Here is a 14,353-nt window from a genome sequence, read left to right as displayed (position 1 = left end):
TGAGAACGGTGAGGAATCAGCCCAGAACTACACGGGAGGATCTTGTCAATGATCTCAAGGCAGCTGGGACCATAGTCACCAAGAAAACAATTGGTAACACACTACGCTGTGAAGGACTGAAATCCTGCAGCGCCCACAAGGTCCCCCTGCTCAAGAAAGCACATATACAGGGCCGTCTGAAGTTTGCCAATGAACTCCTGAATGATTCAGAGGAGAACTGGGTGAAAGTGTTGTGATCAGATGAGACCAAAATTGAGCTCTTTGGCATCAACTCAACTCTCCGTGTTCGGAGGAGGAGGAATGCTGCCTATGACCCCAAGAACACCATCCCCACCGTCAAACATGGAGGTGGAAACATTATGCTTTGGGGGTGTTTTTCTGCTAAGGGGACAGGACAACTTCACCACATCAAAAGGACGATGGACGGGGCCATGTACCATCAAATCTTGGGTGAGAACCTCCTTCCCTCAGCCAGTGAATTGAAAATGGGTCGTGGATGGGTATTCCAGCATGACAATGACCCAAAACACACGGCCAAGGCAACAAAGGAGTGGCACAAGAATAAGCACATTAAGGTCCTGGAGTGTTCTAGTCAGTCTCCAGACCTTAATCCCATAGAAAATGTGTGGAGGGAGCTGAAGGTTTGAGTTGCCAAACGTCAGCCTCGAAACCTTAATGACTTGGAGAAGATCTGCAAAGAGGTGTGGGACAAAATCCCTCCTGATATGTGTGCAAACCTGGTGGCCAACTACAAGAAACGTCTGACCTCTGTGATTGCCAACAAGGGTTTTGGCACCAAGTACTAAGTCATGTTTTGCAGAGGGGTCAAATATTTATTTCCCTCATTAAAATGGAAATCAATTTATAACATTTTTGACATGCGTTTTTCTGGATTTTTTTGTTGTTATTCTGTCTCTCACTGTTATATATAAATAATAATAATAAACCTACCATTAAAATTATAAACTGATCATTTCTTTGACAGTGGGCAAACTTACAAAATCAGCAGGGGATCAAATACTTGTTTCCCTCACTGTATGTATGTATGTGTATGTCTGTATGTGTATATACAGTTGAAGTCGGAAGTTTACATACACCTTATCCAAATACATTTAAACTCAGTTTTTCACAATTCCTGACATTTAATCCTTGTAAATATTCCCTGTTTTAGGTCAGTTAGGATCACCACTTCATTTTAAGAATGTGAAATGTCAGAATAATAGTAGAGATAATTTTTTATTTCAGTTTTTATTTCTTTCATCACATTCCCAGTCGATCAGAAGTTTACATACACTCAATTAGTATTTGGTAGCATTGCCTTTAAATTGTTTAACTTGGGTCAAACGTTTCGGGTAGCCTTCCACAAGCTTCCCACAATAAGTTGGGTGAATTTTGACCCATTCCTCCTGATAGAGCTGGTGTAACTGAGTCAGGTTTGTAGGCCTCCTTGCTCGCACACGCTTTTTCAGTTCTGCCCACAAATGTTCTATAGGATTGAAGTCAGGGCTTCGTGATGGCCACTCCAATACCTTGACTTTGTTGTCCTTAAGCCATTTTGCCACAACTTTGGAAGTGTGCTTGGGGTCATTGTCCATTTAAAAGACCCATTTGCGACCAAGCTTTAACTTCCTGACTGATGTCTTGAGATGTTGCTTCAATATATCCACATAATTTTCCTTCCGCATGATGCCATCTATTTTGTGAAGTGCACCAGTCCCTCCTGCAGCAAAGCACCCCCACAGCATGATGCTGCCACCCCTGTGCTTCACGGTTGGGATGGTGTTCTTCGGCTTGCAAGCATTCCCCTTTTTCCTCCAAACATACCGATGGTCATTATGGCCAAACAGTTTTATTTTTGTTTCATCAGACCAGAGGACATTTCTCCAAAAAGTACGATCTTTGTCCCCATGTGTAGTTGCAAACCGTAGTGTGGATTTTTTATGGCGGTTTTGGAGCAGTGGCTTCTTCCTTGCTGAGCGGCCTTTCAGGTTATGTCAATATAGGACTCGTTTTAGTCTCCTGAGTGGCGCAGTGGTCTAAGGCACTGCATCGCAGTGCTAGCTGTGCCACTAGAGATCCTGGTTCGAATCCAGGCTCTGTCGCAGCCGGCCGCGACCGGGAGACTCATGGGCAGCGCACAATTGGCCTAGCGTTGTCCAGGGTAGGGGAGGGAATGGCCGGCAGGGATGTAGTTCAGTTGATAGAGCATGGCGTTTGCAACGCCAGGGTTGTGGGTTCGATTCCCACGGGGGACCAGTATGAAAAAAAATAAAAAATATATATATATGTATTCACTAACTGTAAGTCGCTCTGGATAAGAGCGTCTGCTAAATGACTAAAATGTAAAATGTAAATGTAAATGTTTTACTGTAGATACTTTTGTACCTGTTTCCTCCAGCATCTTCACAAGGTCCTTTGCTGTTGTTCTGGGATTGATTTGCACTTTTCGCACCAAAGTACATTTATCTCTAGGAGACAGAACACGTCTCCTTCCTGAGCTGTATGACGGCTGCGTGGTCCCATGGTGTTTATACTTGCATACTATTGTTTGTACAGATGAACGTGGTACCTTCAGGCATTTGGAAATTGCTCCCAAGGATGAACCAGACTTGTGGAGGTCTACCATTTTTTTTTCTGAGGTCTTGGCTGATTTCTTTTGATTTTCCCATGATGTCAAGCAAAGAGGCACTGAGTTTGAAGGTAGGCCTTGAAATACATCCACAGGTACACCTCCAATTGACTCAAATGATGTCAATTAGCCTATCAGAAGCTTCTAAAGCCACGACATCATTTTCTGGAATTTTCCAAGCTGTTTAAAGTTACAGTCAACTTAGTATATGTAAACTTCTGACCCACTGGAATTGTGTACAGTGAATTATAAGTGAAATAATCTGTCTGTAAACAATTGTTGGAAAGATGACTTGTGTCATGCACAAAGTAGATGTCCTAACTGACTTGCCAAAACTATAGTTTGTTAACAAGAAATTGTGGAGTGGTTGAAAAACGAGTTTTAATGACTCCAACCTAAGTGTATATAAACTTCCGACTTACATTTTACATTTACATTTTAGTCATTTAGCAGACGCTCTTATCCAGAGCGACTTACAGTTAGTGAGTGCATACATTTTCATACTGTATATACACTTCAACTGTATATATATATATATATATATATATATATATATATATATATATATATATATATATATATATATATATTTGTGAGAAAAAAAACATATGGGGGATTGGAAGTGATGCAGTTACAATCTATCTGCAATATTAAAGCTGATCTACCTCCCAGAAAAAGAAAGAAAAGAATAAGACACTGCGTTTAAAACCAAAGATCTCTCCAATTTGGAATCCAGACCAAAGGACACATTTCCAACGGTCTAATGTCCTTTGCTTGTGTTTCTTGGCCCAAGCAATCTTCTTCTTATTGATGTCCTTTAGTATTGATTCACACAGTCTCCTCTGAACAGTTGCTGTTGAGATGTTTCTGTTACTTGAACTCTGTGAAGCATTTATTTGGGCTGCAATTTCTGAGGCTGGTAACTCTAATGAACTTATCCTCTGGGTCTTCCATTCCTGTGGCGGTCCTCATGAGAGCCAGTTTCATCATAATGCTTGATGGTTTTTGCGACTGCACTTTAAGAAACTTTCAAAGTTCTTGAAATGTTCCGTATTGACTGACCTTCATGTCTTAAAGTAAAGATGGACTGTAATTTCTCTTTGCTTATTTGAGCTGTTCTTGTCATAATATGGACTTGGTCTTTTACCAAATAGGGCTATCTTCTGTATACCTCCCTACCTTGTCACAACACAAATGACTGGCTCAAACGCATTAAGAAGGAAAGAAATTCCACAAATTAACTTTTAAGAAGGCACACCTGTTAATTGAAATGCATTCCAGGTGACTACCTCATGAAGCTGGTTGAGAGAATGCCAAGAGTGTGCAAAGCTGTCATCAAGGGAAAGGGTGGCTATTTTAAGAATTTCAAATCTCAAATATATTTAGGTATGTTTAACACTTTTTTGGTTACTACATGATTCCAAATGTGTTATTCATAGTTTGGATGTCTTCACTATTATTCTACAATGTAGAAAATAGTAAAAATAAAGAAAAACCCTGGAATGAGTAGGTGTTTTCCAAACTTTTGACTGGTACTGTAAGTATTCAGACCCCTTTACTCAGTACTTTGTTGAAGCACCTTTGGCAGCGATTACAGTCTCGAGTCTTCTTGGGTATGACGCTACAAGCTCTGGAACAGATTTTCATCAAGGATCTCTCTGTACTTTGCTCTGTTCATCTTTCCCTCGATCCTGACTAGTCTCCGAGTCCCTGCTGCTGAAAAACATCAACACAGCATGATGCTGCAACCACCATGCTTCACCGTAGGGATGGTGCCAGGTTTACTCCAGACGTGACGCTTGGCATTCAGGCCAAAGAGTTCAATCTTGGTTTCATCAGACCAAATAATCTTGTTTCTCATGGTCTGATAGTCCTTTAGGTGCCTTTTGGCAAACTCCAATCGGGCTGTTATGTGCCTTTTACTGAGGAGTGGCTTCCCTTTGGCCACTCTACCATTAAGGCCTGATTGGTGGAGTGTTGCAGAGATTGTTGTCCTTCTGGAAGGTTCTCCCATCTCCACAGAGGAACTCTGGAGCTCTGTCAAAGTGAACATTGGGTTCTTGGTCACCTCCCTGACCAAGGCCCTTCTCCCCCGATTGCTCAGTTTGGCCGGGCCACCAGCTCTAGGAAGACTCTTGGTGGTTCTAAACTTCTTCGATTTAAGAATGATGGAGGCCACTGTGTTCATGGTGACCTTCAATGCTGCAGAATTGTTTTTGTACCCTTCCCCAGATCTGTGCCTCGACACAATCCTGTCTTGGAGCTCTACGGACAATTCATTTGACCTCATGGCTTGGTTTTTGCTCTGACATGCACTGTCAAGAATGAGGCTGTAACGTAACAAAATGTGGAAAAAGTCAAGGAGTCTGAATACTTTCCGAATGCACTGTATAGTAACCAACTACTGTCATTCATTAGTTATTTTCCCAATTTCTGTGTTTGCACTGTGTCGAGGAAGACAAACACACACCATCCTGAGGTCACCTCTCAGAGAAACAATCATTAGAGTCTTTATACCCCATGAAACATGTCCCTATGTTTCAAATGAACGTTCCGTGTGACCCCTCCACCACCGTAAATACTCCCAGCACACCGCTCTGCCTTTCCACCGCAATTCACTTTAACTTTAATATCCACTATACTACAGCCAATCTGTACAAGAGCTGGACCACTCAGACACACACACACACTGACGCAGACGCACACACACACGCTGACGCGCACACAAACAAACACACACTGATGCAGACGCATACTGACTCAGACGCGCGCATTCACACAGACACACACACATAGCCAGAGCTAGCCACTGCCCATAACAGCACAATTACTTACAGGAAATTAAAATCGCTCCTTTAACAGCCTAATGCTCCTTCACAGAGGCAGGCAGGGACACAGAATAACTAAAAGTAAAATTGCTAAGCTATGTATCTGCTGAGGTACCAATTGGCCCAAAAGGTGGCATATATACACACACACACACACACACACACACACTGGCCCAAGAGGTTTTACCAGTGTTGGTCGCTGAGGTAGTGGAGTGCAGGTTTTGTGTACTCAGAACAGATGTGGTGGAATGCAGGTGTCATCGTTCATCCTCATTTACATGTTGGACAAACACGAACACAAACACGAACACACACACACTCACACTGAGGGGTAAAGTAAAGAGTTTCCAAATATGTGTTTCTCTCTCTCTCATTTTCTCTCTCTACACACACACGCACACACACCACTGCTTGGCAAAAGTCGTCTGCATACTAGGTTTGGTTTTCTCCTAGCAAACGTCTATGCCTCTCATACGCCCTTAAAAAGACATTAGCTTGAAAAATGTGAAAAAAACTGCAATATTACTGTTTTTCCCTCTTGAGAAGCCATTGCAATAACATACTGTAACACTTCCTCAAAATAGTCAGAATCAATCTAAGATAAATCAAGAAATCTATTATTAATTTTGATGTTTTTGCCGAGGAGGTCTTAGTCGCGCAATTTTGAATCTAAGTTTGGTGCAGTATTTTTTGCATGAAAACTAGTCGTCAGTTGTTGAATGACAACAAACACTTAATTGAAGAATCCCTACCAATGACCAACGAAGGGGCGTATACTTCGGCTACCAAACTTCGGCTTGCCTTAAGAACATTTTTTGTGTGATTGAACAGCCGTGAAAAAAACTGCAGAACACCAAAACGAACAAAAATACATTTTGTTGTGTTACAGCCTGAATTTAAAATGGATTAAATTGAGATGTTTTGTCACTGGCCTACATACAATATCCATAATGTATAAGTGGAATTATGTTTTTTGAATTAATTAAAAATGAAAAGCTTGAGTCAATAAGTATTCAACCCCTTTGTTATGGCAAGCCTAAATAAGTTAATGAGTAAAAATGTGCTTAACAAGTCACATAATAAGTTGCATGGACTCACTCTGTTGACCAGTTATTGTCATGAGCCTCTCACTCCACCGGGTTACCACCTTAATTTTCTTCCACTCTGCTCACCACTCTCTCTACTCAGCCTAACTAGCTCCACCTGTCCCTGCTCTGCTCTGCTCTAATTACTCTGCCAGCTGCGCTGCATTACCCACTACCTCTCCCAGTATTTAAGGCCCTGTCTTTCAGCTCTCCGGTGTCAGATCGTCTGCAAAGCTCACTCCCGGAACCTGTTTGCTCGCGCTTCTGGCTCACCCTGGTTTTGTGACCCCGGACCTGCCTGATTTTTGGATACTCTTCTGCCCCAGGAGATCCAGACCTGCTTCTGCCATTACGACTCCTGACTACTCTTCTATCCCGGTAACTCTGACCAGCCTTCTGCCTTGCTACTACGTATTTTGGATTTCCCTTGAACTGTACTGCTGCCTTGTTTCATTCCGCCCTGTTGTGTCTGTGTCTCCCCCCCCCAGGACTTCTGGACCACCCACCACCGGCTTCATAGGACGCATCGCTGCCACTGGGGGAGGCACAGACCCAGCACATTGGACGGGATCCCTGTTACCCCTGGAGCCTTCATTCACTCCCTACTTCCCTTTTCCCTTAAGTTTTTATAAACTTTCTGGTGTGACGCAATTGTGGTCCTCTGGTCGTCTGTCTGAACCGTGACAGTACGATCTGACCATTATGGACTCAGCGCACACTTTTCCCGACATGGAAACCGATGAGCATGAGCAGCAGTTCCAGCAGCAGCAACAACAACTCGCCATGATCATTCAACTCCTCACCAACCTTACCCCAGCCAGTCTGCCCACCAGCCCTGCCCCCGAGTTACCTGCCCCGGTCATTGCAGCCGCTGCTCCGGAACCCAAGATTGGAAACCCCGAGCGGTTCAACGGCGATTCAACCCAGGTCCGGCCATTCCTGACTAGCTGCCGACTTCAGTTCTCCTTGCAGCCAAGGACCTTCGCCACGGAGGGGGCTAAAGTTGGGTATGCCATCACTCACCTGACGGGCCGAGCTCGACTCTGGGGAACAGCAGAGTTCGAACGTCAAACCCCCGCATGTGCAACCTTCGACCTGTTTGCTGAGGAGATGCTGAAGGTGTTTGACCTGGATTCACCAACCGCAGAGGCGTCTCGTGAACTGTTCAGTATTCGACAAGGCAGACGTACAGTCGCAGACCATTCCATCGACTTCCGAACCCTGGCTAGACGAAGTTCTTGGAACACACCATCGTTGGTGGACGCGTTCTTCCATAGTTTGGCTGACTATATCAAGGACGAGTTGGTCTCCCATGAACTGCCTTCCACTCTTGATGAAGCCATCGCACTGACTGTCAGGATCGACAGAAGGATACAGACCCGTCGTCGTGAGAGGGGGCGCCAAGGTCCACCTACTACCGGCATTCGGAGAGATCCGACTGGGCTCCTGTCATCTACTGCCACTCGCCCAGGTCAGCTTGATCAGTCTGATTCTATGGAGATTGGGCGAGCCTCTCTCACTCCTGCAGAGCGCCAGCGCCGCTTCACTTCAAACCTCTGCCTCTATTGTGGAGGTGATGGACATCGTGTGGTAACCTGCCCTTTAAAGGGCCGAAGCTCACCGGGCATAGGGGGAGTCCGGTTGAGTTCAATGACCATCCAGTCCTCCGACCGCAAACCCCTGCTGCAAGTTCACCTCCGCCTCTCTGACTCAACTCACACCCTGGCTGCTCTGGTGGATTCTGGCGCCGAAGCCAACATAATGGACATCAAGCTGGCACGCCAACTGGGACTGGAGAACCTCCGTTTGACACCTCCTATTCCTGCCCGGGCACTGGACGGACACTTACTCGGATCGGTCACTCATGTCACGGCCCCGGTCTCGATGGGTCTGTCCGGAAACCATCAAGAAACTATCCAGTTTCACCTGCTCCCCTCTCCAGGCCAACCCCTCATCCTGGGTTACCCATGGCTCCGCCGGCACAACCCTCAGCTCGACTGGGTGACCGGGGTGATCAGGGAGTGGGGAGAGGACTGCCACCGAACCTGCCTGCTTGCTGCCGCACTACCCCCTCGGCCAGTACCTACTAACTCCGCTCCTGACCTCTCCAATGTCCCAGAATGCTACCATGGTCTCAGAGAGGTGTTTAACAAAGCAAGAGCCACCTCTCTGCCCCCTCACCGACCGTACGACTGTGCCATCGACCTCCTCCCTGGAACAGCCCCTCCAAAGGGTCGTCTTTATTCGTTGTCTGCTCCTGAAAGAAAGTCCATGGAGGACTACATCAATGGCTCTCTGTCCGCAGGATTAATCCGTTCATCTTCATCTCCTGCTGGTGCTGGTTTCTTCTTTGTGGGGAAGAAGGACGGATCTCTTCGCCCCTGCATCGACTACAGGGGACTCAACGACATCACAGTGAAAAACCGTTACCCTCTGCCTCTGCTCACCTCTGCTTTTGAGTTGCTCCAGGGAGCCACTGTTTTTACCAAGTTGGATCTCAGAAACGCTTACCACCTAGTGCGGATCCGGGAGGGAGATGAATGGAAAACCGCATTCAATACACCAACAGGCCACTACGAGTATCTGGTTATGCCTTTTGGCCTCACCAATGCTCCTGCTGTGTTCCAGGCTCTAGTGAATGATGTACTGCGGGACATGTTAAACAAGTTTGTCTTCGTTTACCTGGATGACATCTTAATCTACTCCAGAAACCTGTCTGAACACACCCGCCATGTCCAGCAAGTCCTTCATCGTCTTCTGGAGAATTCCCTCTACGCCAAGGCAGAGAAATGTGAGTTTCACGTCAAGACAGTGGCCTTCCTGGGGTACATAGTGGCAGAGGGAAGTATCCAAATGGATCCTGCCAAAGTATCAGCAGTCACTTCATGGCCAGTTCCGGAGAACAGAAAGAAGCTGCAACAGTTTCTGGGGTTTGCTAACTTCTATAGAAAGTTTATCCGGAACTACAGTACCGTGGCTGCCCCTCTCACTGCTCTAACCAGCACCAAGCAACCCTTCACCTGGACCCCAGCAGCCGACAAAGCCTTCAGTACCCTCAAGGTGAGGTTCACCTCCGCTCCCATCCTCCAGATGCCTGATGTGGACCGGCAATTCATTGTGGAGGTGGACGCCTCGGATGTGGGAGTTGGTGCTGTGATTTCTCAGTGGGCTGCGGAGGATAGGAAGCTCCATCCCTGTGCCTTTTTCTCACGTCGGTTGTCCCCCTCTGAGTGCAATTACGACATAGGGAACCGTGAGCTGCTGGCTGTGAAGCTTGCCTTGGAGGAGTGGCGTCACTGGCTGGAGGGGTCCACCATTCCATTTCTCGTTTGGACCGATCATAAGAACTTGGAGTACATCCGCACGGCCAAACGGTTGAACTCCAGGCAGTCCCGCTGGGCCCTGTTCTTCACCAGGTTTAATTTCACTCTGTCATACCGGCCTGGATCACGCAACACCAAGCCAGACGCCCTCTCCCGTCAATTCCAGAAGGATGACACCCCCTCCAAGGACCCTGTGTCGATTCTGCCAAGTCCCTGCATCGTTGCAGCTCTGACCTGGGCTGTTGAGGAACAGGTGCTGGAGGCTCTCCGTAACCAGCCAGGTCCCAGCACTTGCCCAGCTGACCGCCTTTTTGTCCCCGAAGACCTGAGGTCCCAGGTCGTTCAGTGGGGACATGACTCCCGCCTAGCTTGTCACCCTGGCTCCACCCGCACTTACAACCTGCTCGCCCAGAGGTTCTGGTGGCCCTCTCTGAGGAAGGATGTACGGGAATTCGTCCAAGCCTGCCCCATCTGCAACCAACACAAGTCGTCCTGCCAGCCCCCAGCCGGATTGCTGCAGCCCCTGCCTGTGCCCAGACGTCCCTGGTCTCACATCGCCCTTGACTTTGTCACGGGGCTGCCCCCTTCAAGTGGCATGACCGTCATTCTCACCATTGTTGACCGTTTCAGCAAGATGGCACACTTCATTCCCCTCCCCAAGCTCCCAACCGCCAAGGAGACCGCCCAGGTGGTCCTGGAACACGTCTTCCGGATCCACGGACTGCCAAAGGATGTAGTTTCTGACCGTGGTCCACAATTCTCCTCCGCTTTTTGGAAGGAGTTCTGTCACCTGCTGGGAGCCACAGTCAGTCTGACTTCCGGATTCCATCCCCAATCCAATGGGCAGTCAGAGCGGGCTAATCAGGAGCTCGAGAAGGCACTGCGATGCATGACTTCACGCAACCCCCACTCCTGGTCGCAGCAATTGACATGGGTGGAGTACGCACACAATTCTCTGACCTGCTCTGCCATCGGTATGTCCCCTTTCCAATGTGTTTATGGATACCAGCCTCCTCTATTTGCCAGCCAGGAAGAGGAGGTTACTTGCCCATCTGCACTTGCTTTTGCCCGTCGATGTCGCCGCACCTGGTCACAAGCCCGAGCCACACTCCTCAGATCCGTTGCCAGCTACACTACCGGGGCCAACCGTCGGAGAATTCCTGCTCCCACCTACCATGTTGGTCAAAGGGTGTGGTTGTCATCGAAGAACCTGCCACTCAGGGTGGAGTCGCAGAAGCTGGCACCTCGGTTCATTGGCCCATTCCCTATCATAAGAGTGATTAGCCCAACTGCTGTCCGGCTCCAACTGCCTAATTCCCTGAGGGTGCACCCCACTTTCCATGTGTCTAAGATTAAGCCCATCCATGAGAGTCCGCTGGTCCCTGCTGCGCCTTGTCCTCCTCCTCCACGGCTCGTCGATGGTGGTCTGGTTTACACCGTCCGCCGCCTGCTTCGGTCCAGACGGAGGGGTAGGGGTCTCCAGTACCTCATTGACTGGGAGGGCTATGGACCTGAGGAAAGGACCTGGGTGCCAGCTAGTCGGATTGTGGATAGGACTCTCATCACCGCTTTCCACCAACGGCATCCTGATCAACCTGCAATCCGTAGGGGCCGCCCCAGAGGGGTCCCTAACCGTCCTGCCCGCTCGGCTTCCTGTCCTGTGCCTGATCCTGTCTCGGGACCTGTCCCATCTCCCGACCACGGCCCTCCGGCTTCCTCCGAGGATGAGGACGTTCACTCGGACCGTTCGGAGGAGTTCTAGCCCTCCTCCGGCTCCCCTCCTCCCGCCCGGCGTGGTGTTGCTCTTGGGACTTCTGGGGCCGTCCCTTGGGGGGGGGGTTCTGTCATGAGCCTCTCACTCCACCGGGTTACCACCTTAATTTTCTTCCACTCTGCTCACCACTCTCTCTACTCAGCCTAACTAGCTCCACCTGTCCCTGCTCTGCTCTGCTCTAATTACTCTGCCAGCTGCGCTGCATTACCCACTACCTCTCCCAGTATTTAAGGCCCTGTCTTTCAGCTCTCCGGTGTCAGATCGTCTGCAAAGCTCACTCCCGGAACCTGTTTGCTCGCGCTTCTGGCTCACCCTGGTTTTGTGACCCCGGACCTGCCTGATTTTTGGATACTCTTCTGCCCCAGGAGATCCAGACCTGCTTCTGCCATTACGACTCCTGACTACTCTTCTATCCCGGTAACTCTGACCAGCCTTCTGCCTTGCTACTACGTATTTTGGATTTCCCTTGAACTGTACTGCTGCCTTGTTTCATTCCGCCCTGTTGTGTCTGTGTCTCCCCCCCCCAGGACTTCTGGACCACCCACCACCGGCTTCATAGGACGCATCGCTGCCACTGGGGGAGGCACAGACCCAGCACATTGGACGGGATCCCTGTTACCCCTGGAGCCTTCATTCACTCCCTACTTCCCTTTTCCCTTAAGTTTTTATAAACTTTCTGGTGTGACGCAATTGTGGTCCTCTGGTCGTCTGTCTGAACCGTGACAGTTATGGGTTTAACATGAATTTTGAATGACTACCTCATCTCTGTACCCCACACATACAATTATCTGTAATGTCCCTCAGTCAAGCAGTGAATTTCAAACACAAAGACCAGGGAGGTTTTCCAATGCCTCGGAAAGAAAGGTACCTATTGGTAGATGGGTAAAATAAAAAAGCTGACATTTATTATCCCTTTGAGCCTGGTGAAGTTATTATTAGACTTTGGATGGCGTATCAATACACCCAGTCACTAACTCAGTTGCTGGAGAGGAAGGAAACCGCTCAGGGATTTCACAATGAGGCCAATGGTGACTTTAAAACAGTTACAGAGTTTAATGGCTGTGATGGGAGGAAACTGAGGATGGATCAACCACATTGTATTTACTCCACAATATTAACCTAAATGACAGAGGGAAAAGAAGGTAGCCTGTACAAAATACAAATATTCCAACATGTGCATCCTGTTTGCACTAAAGTAAAACTGCAAGAAATGTGGCAAAGAAAGTCACTTTATGTCCTGAATACAAATCATTATGTTTGGGGCAAATCCAACACAACACATCACTGAGTACCACTCTCCATATTTTCAAGCATGGTGGTGGCTGCATCATATTAGAGGTATGCTTGTCTTCGGCGAGGACTAGGTCGTTTTTTAGGATACAAATAAGCAAATAGAGATAAGCACAGGCAAAATCCTAGAGGAAAACTTGGTTCAGTCTGCTTTCCAACAAATTCACCTTTCAGCAGGACAATAACCTAAAACACCAGGCCAAATATACACTGGAGTTGCTTACCAAGATGACATTTAATGTTCCTGAGTGGCCTAGTTACAGTTTTGACTGAAAATCTATGGCAACACTTGGAAATGGCTGTCTACCAGTAATCAACAATCAACTTCACAGAGATTGAATAATTTTTTTAAGAATAATGTGCAAATATTGTACAATCCAGGGATGCATAGCTCTTAGAGACTTACCCAGAAAGACTCACAGTAGTAATTTTGCTGCCAAAGGTGATTCTAACATGTATTGGCTCAGGGGTGTGAATACTTATGTAAATTAGATATTTATGCATTTCATTTTCAATAAATTTGCAAACATTTTTTAAAACATGTTTTCACTTTGTCATTATGGGGTATTGTGTGAGCTACACTAAATGTGGAATAAATGCGGCACTGTATATGCAAACTGTTTTGACTGGGAAGCATACGCTAAGCTTAAGTGGTATCTGAGAGAGAGAGAGAGAGAGAGAGAGAGAGAGAGAGAGAGATTCAGCAGATTGACTCTCAGTCTGGTGGGACCAGTAGTGAGAAAACACTCACTGTTTGTTTAATCCCAATACCAAGGCTGGCAGGAACTGCCTCCTGCTGTGAGGCTCCATGATTAGTCAGACATCTCTCTTTCTTTCATTTTCTCTCTCTGTGTAAGGCACCATGAATAGACAGACCTCTTTCTTTCTCTCTAACCCTTTTCATTATACTTCTGTCGCTCCTGTCTATCTCTCTCTTTCACTTTCTCTCTCTTTCAATGTACTCTCTTTTTCTTTCTCTATAACCTCATTAGCCTCTATCCCATCTCTCTCTCCATCTCTCTCCATCTCTCTTCCTCCTCTCCTCTCCTCTCCTCTCCTCTCCTCTCCTCTCCTCTCCTCTCCTCTCCTCTCCTCTCCTCTCCTCTCCTCTCCTCTCCTCTCCTCTCCTCTCCTCTCTCCATCTCTCTTCCGCCTCTCCCCACTCTTCTCTCCTCTCCCTCTCTCTCTCTCGCCTCTCCTCTCATCTCCTCTCAGTCCCCAGCGAGGTGACCTGTCCGATCCAGCCAAGGTCGTGGAGGCGACATGATGGAGAGGGCGGCTGAAAACATTCAGACGGCTTCATTACTTTCCCCCCTGGCCCAATCCCGCCATCCCTCCCTCCAACCCCTCCATCCCTCCCTCCATCCCTCTGGAGGCCTGCAAGCCCTCTTCATCATGTGATTAACAGGACCTCTGTTCTCTGG

This window comes from Coregonus lavaretus (assembly GCF_964263955.1).
Source record: "Coregonus lavaretus genome assembly, chromosome: 40".
NCBI classification, from domain to species: domain Eukaryota; kingdom Metazoa; phylum Chordata; class Actinopteri; order Salmoniformes; family Salmonidae; genus Coregonus; species Coregonus lavaretus.
This window is presented reverse-complemented; position numbering follows the sequence as displayed.